The 15,085-nt window shown below is 42.9% G+C and overlaps 1 protein-coding gene across 1 annotated transcript in view; it reads right to left on the bottom strand.

Annotated features, from left to right (window-relative positions):
- The window catches only part of CDH4 (cadherin 4), a 426,603-nt gene that overhangs the window by 26,194 nt on the left and 385,324 nt on the right, over positions 1-15,085 (bottom strand). The window lies entirely within an intron of this gene.

Genomic DNA, 15,085 nt, shown 5'->3' with positions numbered 1-15,085 from the left:
AGATGAATATAAAGATTATTATTCAGGTTTCCTTCTAAAGGGAATTCCTTTTTTTCATTGTTCTTACTTTTTTTTTTTTCTTCCTAGCTGGTTTTCCTGAAAAGCTGTGAAAGCAAAGACTTGCTCACATGAATGTCTGCAGAAAAGATCTTTCTGTCGTCTCCAAAATTTGCTAATGATGACGCAACATTTGTTCCAGGCAGCAGCAGTTTATGAAGGCAGAATTGCCTGGAAAAAAGTGTTTCATGACCTATAGCTATGGATTAACACAGAAGAATAAGGGCATCTCAGTCGTCTTATTACACTTTGAGCCCTTCCCCTGACAGCTCTGACTGCTGCAAAGTGCTGAATCTTCTCTCTGGGTCCCTTAGGCTGAGAGGAACCGAAATGAGAGTGAAGGAGTGCACGTGTGCACGTGGTGGTGGGGAGTCCCATCACTCCCCAGTTTCTGCTCCCAGCACTCAGAGGGCTGCACTTGCCCCCACAGACTGTGGGAGCAGCACCCAGCCTGAATACAACCCACAGCTCCTCACACTTCAGGGCATCCACCCAACCCCCTGCTGGCACCTCAGCCAAGGGTTTACCTTTTCCGCATGATATTTAACAAAGATGCTTGAATAGAAGGCAAATTAATAAACAACTGCGGTCTGGTTGCAGCAATCTGTGTAAAATGGGAAAAAAAAAGTGATGAAAATCTCCTAATAAATCATTAATTGTGATGTGCCTGCCCAGCCGCAGCACGGAAATAAGCAAATGCCATCCTAATTGATTGCTTCTTATTCCATCTTTATAGGCCTGCATTTTTTACTGTGGGGGTTGAATAAGCCCAGAGGTGTAAAAAACCTCTAGATTGTACTCTGTGTATCTGCCAACTTGATATTTAGATCAATAATCCCCCCCCCACTACTCCTACTACTGGTAATTTAGCTTTTCTTCCTAGCAGCCTAATTGCTGTTTTCTTAAGCCTTACTATCAATTCTCTGACCTTTAATTTCCAATATTGTTCGCTGTACGGATCATGTGCTGGGGCTGCAAGTTATCCCAGCCCCTCTGCACCGTGTGGGTCAGACTCGGCTCTGAGCTGCTGTGACAGTCGAACAGGGACTGCCAGGTTCCCCCTCCACTGTTGCCAGTGTGCAGCAGAGACCAAAAGCTCTCTCAAATCTCCACTAAACCTCCGGGAAGTCAACCTTATTTTGCAAATCAGGTTTTGAGATGCTCATTTTTTGTTTTATTAAATGACTACTCACTCTGGTGAGGTCTTGAGTGACGACCACCGATGTCCTCAGTCCTTTTTGAGGCTGCTCTGCACTACACCAGCCAACAGCCCCTCTGTGAGCTTCTTTCCTGCTGTTTTTTCAGGCTCATGGCCACAACATCCCCTGCACTGCAGCATCCCTGCTTCAGTTTCACGTCCACTTGGATCTACTCCATGGTCCAACCATGTACGCATTCATACTTCAGACTAGTTATATGCCATGTGGCAAACACTTCCCAAAACGTGATCTACAAAGCCCAAGGTGCTCTTGCCAGCTCACAGCTTTGCTCTGCTGGTACAAGGCCCAGCTGTCACAGTGCTCATTCAGAAAGGAGCTGCTCGGGCTGCGGGCACCGGCTCATGGCAGTGGGGCAGGAGCCAGCCTCGCCCAGCCAAGCCAAGGGAAGCGGAGGACAACAAGCTCACCAGCTTTTAAAGGATGCTTTGGAAGTTCTGCCTTTGTATTCAGCAGTTTGTGTTACTAAAACACCTTGCCTGCCTGCAAAGGAGCCCTCTCTGCTCTGTGCATGGTGTGGTGGGACCAGGGCATCCACTCGCTCACAGGAAGCTTGTACAGGAACCCTGAGTGATGTTCTTGCTGGTTTTGCTGCTGCTGGGTGAGTCTGACCAACAACAGCAAGCCTGAAATTTGGCACTTCTGAAGCTGATTTCATGATGGAGCACAGCCACCCTCCATCGTGTTCCTGACGCAGGTGACAGCCACTGGCTTTATGCTTTGCCTTTACTGCTGTGTCTTTTTCAAAACCTCAAGTGATGACTGATTTTGGATTAATATACAAGTTTTACTCTTTGAATATGAAGACAAAGCAGGAACAGAGGAGAATAAAGTAATACCCTCTCTTTCAGAAGCAGCAAAAGAAAACCCTCTCACTTCAGACTCCGGTGTGTGGAAGGAACGTGCAGGTTTCACCTTGGTTCAAAGACTCTTGGAGTACTTGCCAGGAGTTCAGAGCACATAATAGTAAAAGGATATTAAAAAAAAAAAAAAAAAGAAGTTTGCATGTCTGACAATGAGCACTGATTTTTTTTTTCATTATCAGATGTTACATTCTTGTGACAGTATGAAAAGATGCCACCAAAATGATGACACAAGACACCATTCTGCTGCAAGATAACCACTTCCAGATAAATATATCTTAAGAAACGAGGTTCAAAGTTTGCATAGAAATTTAGATATTTTATAAAAATGCATTACACCACAAAGAAGCTTTTTACAATGTTCATATGAAAGGTTTAAAAAGAGATTAAAATTATGTCCTTGGGAAGGCATATAGCCTTGTCAAGAAAAAAAAATTCCACATTAACCCTGTGTAGGAGAGTTGTACTTTATCTGTATTTCAAAGGCTATAAAGAACCAGTTTAATCAACCTACTTGACTTTGGGGACTTGCACATCTCACTGAAACTTGTGAAATCTGCCATAGTGTGGTTTCCAGAACACAAAAGCCTTTAATCCGTAAACCGACAGTCTTGTACATTCAAATCCTGATACTATCTCCTTGTTAGGAACTAAAATTGTGAATTTATCCAAAATGGGATCTCATCTCATCTAAATGATGTAGCCTTTGCAACAGTGACCTTTAACAGTGGTTATACTCAACAATGAAAGATTTTATGTCAGGAGCCAGTGGAAACAGTATACGTTAAAATTCTGATCTGATAGCACAGCCTTTTATTTTCCAGTTTTAGACAAGGATCCTTTGAACATTTCATTTGCTCTCTTGTCTAACATACCTTTGTTTCTTGCCTACGGAATGAACAGCAGGAAAAGGTGGCTGATACTTTTCTGCAGACTATTTGATTGTCAGGTGTAATTAGTAATGCTCTCTTTTAAATAGAGACATAGATTTTAAAGCAGCTGGAACTGCCTACAAAGCCTCATTCTTAAAAAAGCCCTTATATACATACATTTATATAATAGAACATTTTTGCACCGATACATCATGGCTTTACAGTGGTTGACAGCCCTATGCTTCCCTTCAGCTGCAGATGCAAAGGCTAAAGTGACTTGCCTGTCTTCTGAGGCAGTTGCAGAATGGGCTGGAGCTGTGCTCTGTGCTGGGGCAGGATCCTCAGAACATCATTAATTCATGTGTTACTTGATAAATCCATTAGGTCAGCCTGGCTTAGTCTATTGATCTCCCCAGTGCATTGTCACATAGCCCTGTGATCCTCACTGAGCTCCCGAGATGGAAAAGCTCCTGGATGGGAAGGTTGGCAGAGAACTGGTTGGCAGAGCTGGATCACCAGCACAACTCTTCGCCAGCTGAACAGTTTTGTGTGGCTGGGGAAAAGCAGACCAAAAGAACAACCAGCCGGGAAGCTCCACCACCTCAAAGGTCAACACCAGTTTGGATACACTGACCTCGAACTGCCAAGGCACTGCCAGCACCCTGTGCATCAGTCAGCACGGCAGGGAGAGCTTTCCAATGCAGAGGCTGTCCCCCTCACCCTTACTCTCTAAAATAACCATCTTCCTCACAAGGGGATGAAATTCATTCATTTGTTGCCATATCAGGCCTCACATTTCCTTTCTTCAAACTGCAAAGTAGCAAAGAACCGCTCTGTTTTAAACAAAACTTGGAAAACACATTTCTCCTGATTTACATGTAAACCAGAGCAACAAAGACTGTGAGACAGAGCTCAGCTCCTAAGCGAGTAAAACATGCTCCACAGGCCTGGCTTTGTATTTCTTGGTGAAATGTGTAGAGAAGAGGATGTTTCAGTTCAGGTACCTGTAATAAAGTTTCATAAAGAAGGGCCTTAAGCTGATAAGTCTGGTTTAGGATTTTCTTATTAACTGCCCATTCCTCATAATGAGTTTTTAATTTAATTTTTTCAGATTTTAAGGCATATAAAAGCTGCTCATGTACCACTGGGATCTGAAGACAGGTATTTGGGAAGGGGAGAATTTTAAGAGTACTGAAAAGGAATTTTTATGTACACTATAATTCTAGTATGGAGATCATTAACAAGTTTCCTTCTCAGTCTGTCTGCACAATGACTCCTCCTCAGACCTCCTCTGCACTGCAAGTGGAATCTCTGCTGTTTCCAGATAAGAATTAGCACAAAGGGGGATTTTTTTTTTTAAGTGAGTAAATTGGAATTCCACAATCAGGCACTGGAAAACCCACAAGTCTGGCCATAAACAGGGTTCCTGACTGGACAAGCATCCTTGTAGGAGAAAGCTACTGAAGCAGATATTCTATTCTAAAAGTGTGGTTTATTCTGTGATTTAAAGACATGATCTTCTGTGCTGGTGCCACAATGAACAATTTTTTATGTCCCTACTGATGCTTAAAATGTAACAGCAACGCCTGCCAGTGGTGTGAGAGCTTCCACCCACAGGAGATCTGTTTGCCAGGGTTTCTATGGGAAGGGGTGGAGTCCCTAAAATCTCAGAATCACAGAATGGTTTAAAGGTCACCTCGTCCAACCCTCTGCCATGAGCAGGGACACCTTCAACGAGTTGAGAATCTGGCATTCCAGAGAAATGCCTGCTTGCCTGTTTATAGTAACTCAGAGCACCCAAAAGACTATATTAAATGCTGTGTAATTCATCAGACTTGCCATGAAAAAGAAACTTCTTAATGAAATTCTGTTTACAACATTTCCTGTGGAATGGAGCAGAAAGATGTAGTGAGAAATGGGAGGATATTGGTCAATGAAAAGATGGTCATTATATACGTGTAAGTTTAGGCAAGAAAACAACATTATTTCTTCTCTGTTATTTTTTAGCAATTAAAACTTGTTATTGCACTAAGCTGAACAGTATGAAAAACTCTTCCATGTTCAAGAAAACTATGTGAAACCTTTCAGCCATTCTCTCTGATTTTAACTCTGGCTGTTGTCTGCATTCTGACCCTTTCTTCTACAACTGGGAAGTGTTAAGACATCCTGGACAGTTAGAAATATTTGATAAGAGAGAACTCACAGCACTACCAAATACTTTGCTAAATCTCCTTTTTCTTTCCCCCCCAGCATGTCACTAAAGATTTCATAAGTGAAATGTGCTTAATGAAATTCCAGATATATATCCTCTTAAAATGACATCCCTCAGAAGCAACTGTTTTTTTAAGGCAACAAAATACTGAAGAATTAAAACCCTGCCTACCCAAGGAAGTTAACCAACCTGAGGAGGGGATTTATTCCAGTGCTTTACAATAGAGGAGTTACAGAATGTATTTAAATTTCTCAGCCTTGCATCAGTGCCTGAGATGGTGTGTATTTTTAAGATAATGAAATAATCCACCACAAATGGGTATTTGCCTGGGACATCTGGCAGATGTGGAGATGGACCTGTCAGAGCTGTGTGGATGTGCAGCCTAACCAGAGACCTCCTAGATGTCTACATTCAGGAGGAGGATCTGGATATCTAACAAATATCCAAAAGCAGAAAATCTAGAAGAAACCAACAAAATTTGAGAAAAATGCTACAGGTGGATAGATAAATGTCGGACAAGAAACATGGTATGGGTAGATATGTGATACAGGAGCATCAGTGTCTGATTTCTCCTTGAAATTTTAGCTTGACTGACACCCCAGAGATGATGGGAACAGTGTCTGATCCACACACACACATCTGGTGGTGGAGACCACAGCGATTTCCATTGGAGCACATCACAGAGTGAGGGTTCTCTGATGACATTTCCTTTGACTACAGAGATTCTGTCAGTGACACCAGTCTATGTCACACACGTATCACACCTCCCCGGGGACCCCCCTCTCACTGGACAATTCTTCCACAGCACTATGGGAAGCACAGGGTAGGGGTGTGGTCTCCAGTTTCCCCCTCCAGATATCCTGTACAGATTAAACAGGGAAGGAGAAGGAGGAGAGAAGTCCCTGCTAAATGAGACATCGCATCAGAAGGCAGCACTGCCAAATGCTGCAAATGAGCCAGTCCCTGACAAATGGGACACAAGTGATGGCTGATGGGTGCTGTGGTTCCCCACGGGCCAGGGGTGGCCGTGCCAGGGTACATTGGTACACAGGCACATTGTCTGTGCTTAGATAATATTAACCTGACTGCACAAAGCAGCAGGTTAGAAACCCAAATGTCGAAAGGAGCTGTTACATATCACCACAATGCTGCTGATGGATGTGCATGTGCTGCTCAGCCCTGTGAATGACAGCTCCTGAACGCTCTGTAAGGACAGCAGAGCACCGTGTATGCTGGAGGTGCACAGATGCATGAAGTACATGGGTACAGAGGCTGTGCTGTTACTCCTGGATATCAAGGACATGAGCAGCACTGTGGGCTCTGCCTCCCGTGTGGAGCTGCAGCTCTGGCTGAGATTGCTCTCCCCGGCATCGAGGGCAGGTTGAATCATTCTTGATTTTACACCAAGTAGTACATGTGTCCAATCTGAAGGAGGCAAATAGAGTATTTTTTTTTTATATCTCTCCCTCTTTCTTTTTTTGTGACAGAAAATTGAAATCCGTAATGAAACTATCGTTCCCATTTTTTTTTTTTAATCACTGGTCTTCGGCAATTTTAAACTCTGAGGTCTGAAAAATTCATTACTACTAACTTCCATCAAGGGTGTTCCTGAAACCAAAATTACTTAATCAACTCAATTTAGCTTCTTGTGTAGACCTAATTCAGAAAAACTTTATCTTCTTGAATTGTTATTGCAATTAATTTCCCCCCCTTCTTATTCTGCAGCAGACGACATTTCAGTAATTAGATATTTTATAAAAATGAGTTATTCATTCAGAATAGCTTCACTTTTATATTTGATTAATCATATTACCACCGAGGTCTGGGTTTTGTCTCCAAGGAAGGTTTAATGACCTCATTTTAATCCTTCTTTTAACCACCAGGCAGGTATCAATGAAGAGAAATAAAATTATCTTTTTTTTTCTTTTTATCTGCTTTTTTTTTGCAATCTCAAGATTACATTTGATGCTTTTTCTGTGTGACTGACCCATTTACAAGGAAGAATCTAGCTGATTCCAATTAGGTTCAGGACAGAATCAGGCTAAACAGAGCCTTGAACTGTGCCTTAATAACTAATGCTCAGTGTAATGGAGAGGAACCAGAACTGCTTTACCATGTGGCAGCCAGTTTAAAGAACTGTACATGATTAATTTGGTGATAATTTGAAAATGAATGTGCTGAAAGGAAATAAACAAAACAAAAGCCACTGCAAATTTAGGGTTTGATTAATAGGGTCTATTAAGAAGAGACTTCTATCAAGGAGATGACATTTTTTTATATCAATGCATGTGTACCCACACAATGTAATGGAATAATTCATATAAACCACAATTTATCTGGAAGTAGAGACTTGGATATGATTGATGACTGTTTGCCTTACATCAGCATCTGTCTATGCTTTGGATCCAGCTATATGCACATCTATATTTGTGTATTTATACATATACATCTCTGTATCTCTATCCATTTTGCAGACTACACTAAGCAGTCTCAAAGGTATTTCATCCTTTCTGTCATATCTTACACTGGTGTAAAGGCATAACAGACATCACAGAAGAGGCTGATGCTTTTTTCATTAAGACATGAGAAATTATTGTTTTCTCATAAAGCGAGAAATATCTTTCATTTCAGATGAAAGAGGTGATAAAATAAAGCACAAAAGTTGAGTATCCACAAGAGAGTACAAAGTGTGTCTTGTGTTCCATAGCACTGCACTGAAAGAGACCTTCAGGCACCTGAAGATGCTGTGCCTGGGAAAGCTCACAGGGAATCTGCACTCTGAGCTGGGGATCATCCTCATTCTTTAACAGCATTAAACTGTGTAGACATCACACTTCCTAAGCTCCATTGGACAGGCTTTGCACGGAGGTAGGATCCATCTCCAAAGGTCAGTTTGACTCGAAAGGCAGGTCAAGATGCAAATAATTTCTACCAGGACCTACATACTTTTCTAACCACAGTTAACCTGCATATCTGCAGTGGCAAAGCCCCTGGAATTATTGCAGTGAGTCCTGCACAAGGCTGAGAAAGGATGGGAAGAATGAATATTGTTTCTGCTTGTGCTGTTTGTTACTGCTACCTCTTGACCTAACATCCTTAATCTAATTCATTGTTCATGGCAAAGGTTTTCATCAGGACCTGCAACGAGAGGCAGAAAGCCCATTTCAATTTAGAAACACTGGGCTCTTATTTAGGAAAACTAGACTGATTTGTAGTTTTTAAGACTTCACCAACTATATATTTAATGGAAATGCATACAGAATTAGGTAGATGCTCATGTACCCAAATGCTACTGGACATATTCAATTCACTTGAAGACAATAATTTATTTCAGTTAGATGATGACAGCTCTGTAACAGCCCAAGCTTTGCTGGGCAGTTTGGCTGAGCCTCGTTTTGATTGGAAAACTGTAAGTGAACACAGTCATCTGGGATTTTCCATGAAAGCACAATTGATTTTTAACAATAATGCCTGTCTGCAGGACTGTACAGAACTCCTGGTTTGTCTTCAGCTGTTAAACAATGCAGTCCTGTACATCCTCTTACCGTCGTATTCGGTCTTTCCCCTTGCCAGCTCTGACCTGTGCAATCAACTTGATTTCTGCCTCTTGTGACAACTGCTGCTAAATTATGCCACAGGCACAGTTTTGATGATTTAAAAATACTGTAGGATCCAGGCTAAGCTACGTTCAAATGTCATTATAGACTTTCTGAATGGCACAGGTGTAGTGGTGGGGACCATGAGATCTGAATGGGCAAGTCCATACGCAACTTTAGACTATACACCGGCAAATCAGCTACACAGTGCTCAAGATTTAAGCCCTTGATCTTTTCCAGGGTCTAGGAATGGGAAGGAGGCAGACAGACACGTGCCAAGGTCCTGCCAGATAGCTAGCTACCCACTTTCACTAGTTTTTCCTGGATCAGTCTGGTGAGGTCTCTTTTTAGGAAGCCCTTCCTTGGCAGGCATCCTGGTCCAATTTTCTGTCTGTAGGAAATCCCACTGACATCCCGTTCCTGCTGGGTTCTCCCTTCACAGTGTAAGATTAATTTGTAAAACATGAGCATGCATGTAAAAGGGATGTCTCATAACACTCACATGTGCCCAATGCTTCTGGATACCTCTGCCTATAAATGTGTTTAGGAAACCCCAAGGCAGCTGACACGGATTCTGATTTTGGTTTCCTGCGACCATTAAACATTTCCTCACAGCAGATGTATTTACATCTTTTCATCACAGTAATTTGGAAGTTACAATCTTTCAGCCTGAAGGAAAAGCTGAGGGTTTTTCCTGCTACTTTGCTATTTTGGAACTCTGTCAAGAACAGAGCTCAGCAGGATTTGACTCAGGGGGCTGGAGCCCAGGTAAAGCATTCATCCCAAGCTTTGCCACTTGCAAAAAACCCCACACTTTTACAGTTCACATCAGCTATTTCTACAGCTCTGAGCAGTGCTGCATCATAGGTCGATGCACAGCCATGCTCTGTCCTCAAATAAACACTGAGCATAAGAACAAACACACACAGAACAAGGAATACAGTTTTGGATTATGCTTGTTTGCTTTTCCACAGTTTTGGCAAGTTCACAGAGCAGGAGGCAAAGGGAGCTCTACACCACGGCTGTGAAAAAGGAAATACTAGTGCTCTAGCTCAAGGCATTGAAACTGGATTACTATATCCAAATTGGGTCAGAAGAAAGGAAACTGAGCAGACCGTGGAGCACAGCAGGGTTAGCAAGATAACCAGGGAATGGGAAGCTGTAAAGTAAAAGGGTTTGGAGGATCTTGGCTTGTTTTGCTTCACAAAATGATGCACATTAGTAAATCAGGGTGGAGAGGGGAGAGAAAATGGGAAGAAAACATTAAAATGGAAGAAGGAAGAACTATTTCTGGTAAAGAACAAGACCAGCATGGCAGTGAAGCTCTAAGAGTATGCTTCCCTCTCCAATTCCAAAGCACTTCTCAGAGTGGGCTCATTAGCATCTCCCATTGTACTCAGAGGAACCAGGATACCTGCACAGACAAAGGTCAGACATTTTTGGCAGTGTGGTGCCAAAACTAAAAAGTCCTTTTAACTTGCATTTTTTCTGGGTACTTTTGTTCAGGAAGTGCTGAGCTCTCCACTGCAGATTCCATTGCTGCCTGATCCAGCCCAGCACGAGCCAGGTTACAACCTTGATGTCACTGCTGCAGCCAGAGATGGGTCTGGGCTGACAATAATAATTAAATTGGCCAGTTAAAAAGTGCCTAGAACTGCTTTTCCTGATGTACTTGCAACAAGGACTTGTTCCTCCACTGGTTAGCCAAGTCCACATTGTAACCACAGTACCCTCACCCAGCAACACATCCCCTCCTGCTCCAGCACAGCATCTCTGAATACAGGTTACTCTGTACCAGCTACTCTGCTTTGAGTTCAGCCAGTCTTTGGCCAGATGGCCTTTGCCAGGCCAGCAAGAGCCACCACTGCCCGGGCACTGTGAGCTGGGAAGCACCCACACATGCCTGATAGTCCAGTCCTAAACCTTTGCAGCTGTTCCTAACTGGAGTCAGTGTCAGGATCAGCCAGCAAGGCAGCACAGCGGGGAAGGGAATGCGGTCCTAGAGCTGCCTCTTTAAAACAGACTCCTCTGGATTCAGCTTTGGAAGAGGAGATTCTCAAAGCAGTGCCAAAGGGCAAATTTTAAAGTAGCTTTAAATAAGACCTCCTAAGGCTCAGGAGCTTAAAGAACTTGAATAGCCCAGTTTCTTTTTTTCCTTTCTTTCCACATCATACCCCTCCAACCCCCCCTTTTTTTTTTTTTTTTTTTTTTTTTTTAAGGAGAGGTTGATTGCCAGCCAGGCAGGTTTTCCCAAGAATCCACAAGCTCAAGTAATCATGAGCACTTTAGCCCTGTGAAATAATATTTCCTTTACACGGGCTACTATAAAAACAAGTTCTGCACAGTAGGCAAATTTAAAATAACTTTTAATTAACATTTCAGACACAGAAGTCTGATCATGCAAATTCATCTGCGTCTCCTCTCTGCGCCTGATTGTTCCTGATTGAATAAGATAAAAATAGACTTTGTATGAGTCAAGTGTAGGCACGGATTTCTTTCCCTTCTCCTCCCCTCTGATTATGCATTTTCTTAGATAAAGTGGAAATCCTTGGATGGTTATTAACAGTATCATAGGTCAGACTGGAAGGGGCATCCTGCCTGAGAGGAGTTAAAGATTTCACTGGAATTAAAGGCATTCCTTCTGTGAGCAAAAAAAGATGCTTCAACCTCACATAAAACCTCACCTGAGACTATCCAGCATTGTTCTGTCTCAGTTGACTTTTAATCTCTGAAATACCAACACTAATTTCATTGCGCCCCCTGTATCTGAGGTGAGCATCTGGCCAGAGGCTACGGATCTATATTAATATGGAAAAAACACGACTCACTTGCACACAGGAGATAAATATTTGAAGGGAGGCTGGGGAATTTCCACATAATTAAGACATGTCAGAGGACACGACCCTGTTATGAGTACAAGGGACTCTGGATAAGGGAGGGCACACTGATACCTTTATCTTGTAACAGCAATGAAGCCAGTTTCCCAGTAAAACTTCCTGCAAAGCCTTTGTAACATAGTCCAGCTAAAATGTCGATATTTTACACCAGCTGATGATTTGCCAGATACAAAACCCACCAAAAATGAATGAGCACAGCTAACCACTCTCTAAAAGCCATGAAAAACTTGGGCATGGAAGATGTGGAGTTGGTATTACCTCTGCTCTCTGGCAGAGGGAAGAACTGTCTCCATTTATTTTTGCAAGCAACAATGTCACATGAAGAACGCAACACAATGAGCAGGCCGAAGTCCCTTAGCTGGCCAGAAGAGCATTCCCTGGGTCACAGCCCTGCACTAAATCATTGAAATTGCCCCAAACAGCTGCCTGTAATGTTTATTGCATTTCAGGGGATGTGTCACTCTTCTGGTATCTCTAATGAGACACTTCCCCACTGTTGGCTGCTCTCTGATGCTTCTCAGCTCAGGCAGGTAGCACTGCAGATCAAGAAAACATTCATCATCACGAAAAACAAAGCTGGAAAGGACTAGGGGAGGTGCCTCAACTCCCACTGTGCCCCAGAGCCTCAAAGCTTGATGCAGGAAGTCCTGGTCATAACTATGAGGACTGGCCATGACTCCTGCTGATGGAGACTGGACTTGGAGTTAACAGCAGACCTGAGTTCAAAATTGTTTCATCCAGAGACTGTGATTTCCTCCCTCCCATATAATTTCAGAATCCTCTGTATGGGAAGGTGGGGCTGCTTCTTCCCCTGCCGTTTTACAGGACCCTCCCCAGCCTTTCAGGTGATGGACCAAAGGGTGTGACACCCACAGCGATCCATTTTCACAGAAGCACCCAAGCATTTTGGAGTTTTACTGGAGTATCTTCATTCTGTGCCTTTACGGATCTTCTGTGTGATTTTATTGCTCTTTTTCCACTTCTCACCTAGCACTACATTTTGATGACAGCCCATTAGGTATTTTGGATGTCTGCAGGTCACCCACTCCAGTGGACGTGTCATTTTGGCATATCTATGCCTGTCTGAACTTCCACAGGGTCCATACACTCAGTCCCTTCCCCCCTGCACTGTGTGCTCGACTACAGACGTGACCTGACTTTCTCGGCCACTGCAGTGGCTGTTTTCTTCTCTCCCATCCCGTTGTTAAATTTTACACAGCAACATTAATTCCTGCTGCTGAATACATGAGCTGTGACACCAGCATGGTGCAGTGTCCTCCTGAGCTACATTCCTATCCAGAAACGATTAAGTTTAAAACCACCCTGGCTGAATGACAGGTAATTTAGGAGCGCTATAGGGTGGGCCTTTGTATCTGTCTGGGATGAATGCAGTTCCTGAGTTCCCCTCATCTGGCAGCTTTCCAAGAGCAAGCCACACTTTCAGTTATTCAGCTTATTTTGTTTTTACAACAGCATCTCAATACAAGTATTTAAAAGAAAAATACACGGTATCTCTCCAAACAGCCCACAGACTTAAAAGAGACCATGGGCTTCCTTACCCTCTGAGGAGCTGTAGATTTCCTGGAAAGCAATTTTTGCTACTTTTTTAGAGGTGTTAAAATGCAGATCAGACTATTTGAGGACAGCAAGGAGATTCAGCTGAGGTTTAAAGAGACTGATCAGCCTGATGCTGTTCTCTCTGCCAGTAAGGGAAAAACCATATTATACTTTCATGCTCACACGGAATTCATCCTGACTATACCCAGGAGTATATCAAAGATATTTGTTGCCATAGAATCAGAAAGTATTATTGTAAAACACCCTTGGTTTTCAAATCTTCATAAAGAAGTCCCATGTGCTACTGTGTAAAGCCCTTTGGCCCTTACAAAACTCTTTCTTCGGTGATTGAAATTAGAGAAATAATGGTACACATCAACTCTGCTTAGAGCAAGAGCAGCATTTTCTAATCCATTTACCACAATTCTATGGGTAATTCTCTTGATGGTTTTTATTCCTTCTAGGTTTAACACACATCGAGACATTAAATACTCAGAATTCACCTGAAAGCAAATTTCCGTTATCCCACCTTCCAGCAGATTCAGCTTTGGAAAGTGTTTTGGAAAGCCATTAAAATATGCCACATCTGGAGGGATGCTGCCCTCCCGAAGGCACTCATGCTCATGCAACTAACCCTGACACAGTTCATCCTACTCCCAAAACCTCACCTTCCAACTTGCATCTGGAGACAAGGACCAGGCAACCTGGGTCATCTGAACAACCTGTGCTGAAGTGATGTGGCCACTAGATGTCATTCCTTTTTCACTCAAATGGAGGGTAAAGAAGAATTTACCTGGCAGAATAAGGTCCCCACCACACACTAAGGAGCTGTGGGCCCCTCTTCTGCTGTGGTGCGAGGTCCCATGGCCCCACAGATACAAATTTCTCTATGAGTGGCAGCTTTCCAGAGAGAACAACCCTGTCCTGACAGGAGAAAGGACCACACAGCCCATGACCTGTGCCAGATTTGTATGGCTCTTCATAACTGTATGTATCATCCTGAAGGAGATCTTGAATCACAACTTTACAGCACAAAGCATGGTGTATCCACGGTGGATAGAAAGCACACATGTGGTGTTACACCCGCCCTGCCCTTGCTGGAGCAGCAGCACAGCCTGCAGATTGATGCCCAGACCTGAAAACATGCTGGGTGCCCACATTACTGTGACTCAGGGGGAATTCAGTGCCTTTCTTCTGAGAATCCAGGTCCAAGTCACTTGGTCAGAAAATTCTGGCACTGCTTGGGAGCTGAGCAGCCCAGCTCCTGATGGCGATGGGAGGGAAGGACCAGACTCCATAGCTGGCATGGAACTAATCTGGGTCCACGAGGGTATAAAGTGGGCTCTCCATGATCTTGAGCTCTGCTACATATTTGCAGTTTGTAAGGGTATCACTAAGGAGAAACTTTGGTACTACATTAATAAATATTTAGAGACCCTTTAAGATGTAATGAAAATTCAGAATAATATAAATAATAAAAACATTCCTCAAAGGATGCTCAGTGGTTTGAGCACAATGCAGTTAGACTTTCTGTATTTGTAAGGATTTGGTGCTCATTTAAGATACATCATTTAGTGCTCCTTGTTGACCCTCATATGAATACAGATGGGGATGCACAAGGATTTCTCATTTTATTAGCATCTAGACCTCTGCACTGCTCTGTGATTTCTAAAATTACTATGCACATTTCAGATGTTCTACATCTATGGATTATTAAGGCTGGAATAAACCAGACCACATCATTTCACCTTTCAATCCTTGATTTTTACAGTAAACAGCACTAAAAATTTGTCATCTGCATCTCTTTACTTTTT

Source organism: Lepidothrix coronata, unplaced genomic scaffold, assembly GCF_001604755.1.
Source record: "Lepidothrix coronata isolate B3197 unplaced genomic scaffold, Lepidothrix_coronata-1.0 Scaffold49, whole genome shotgun sequence".
NCBI classification, from domain to species: Eukaryota; Metazoa; Chordata; class Aves; order Passeriformes; family Pipridae; genus Lepidothrix; species Lepidothrix coronata.
Note: the sequence above shows the minus strand (reverse complement) of the source record. Positions and strands in the feature narration are given on the sequence as shown.